Consider the following 1,007-nt stretch of genomic DNA (forward strand, 5'->3'; position numbering starts at 1 on the left):
AAAAAAATTTTTTTTGACCCGAGCTTGTGTCGCGACCCAAAAATCGACTCACTTGGGAAAAATGTTCTAGCAGGGGCCCTCCCATACAAAAATTTTTTCTTCTCAAAAATGATTTTCGTTTCACTTTTCATACTCAGGGGAGTCTAAAATTGATGTTTTGAGTCACCGAGAAAAAAAAATTTTTTTGACCCGAGCTTGTGTCGGCGACCCAAAAATCGACGCACTTGGGAAATATGTTCTAGCAGGGGCCCTCCCATACAAAATTTTTTTCTTCTCAAAAATGATTTTCGTTTCACTTTTCATACTCAGGGGAGTCTAAAATTGATGTTTTGAGTCACCGTGAAAAAAAAATTTTTTTGACCCGAGCTTGTGTCGGCGACCCAAAATCGACGCACTTGGGAAAAATGTTCTAGCAGGGGCCCTCCCATACAAAATTTTTTTCTTCTCAAAAATGATTTTCGTTTCACTTTTCATACTCAGGGGAGTCTAAAATTGATGTTTTGAGTCACCATGAAAAAAAAATTTTTTTTGACCCGAGCTTGTGTCGCGACCCAAAAATCGACTCACTTGGGAAAAATGTTCTAGCAGGGGCCCTCCCATACAAAAATTTTTTCTTCTCAAAAATGATTTTCGTTTCACTTTTCATACTCAGGGGAGTCTAAAATTGATGTTTTGAGTCACCGAGAAAAAAAAATTTTTTTGACCCGAGCTTGTGTCGGCGACCCAAAAATCGACGCACTTGGGAAATATGTTCTAGCAGGGGCCCTCCCATACAAAAATTTTTTCTTCTCAAAAATGATTTTCGTTTCACTTTTCATACTCAGGGGAGTCTAAAATTGATGTTTTGAGTCACCGTGAAAAAAAAATTTTTTTGACCCGAGCTTGTGTCGGCGACCCAAAATCGACGCACTTGGGAAAAATGTTCTAGCAGGGGCCCTCCCATACAAAATTTTTTTCTTCTCAAAAATGATTTTCGTTTCACTTTTCATACTCAGGGGAGTCTAAAA

Source organism: Anopheles moucheti (genome assembly GCF_943734755.1).
Source record: "Anopheles moucheti chromosome X unlocalized genomic scaffold, idAnoMoucSN_F20_07 X_unloc_42, whole genome shotgun sequence".
Lineage (NCBI taxonomy): Eukaryota > Metazoa > Arthropoda > Insecta > Diptera > Culicidae > Anopheles > Anopheles moucheti.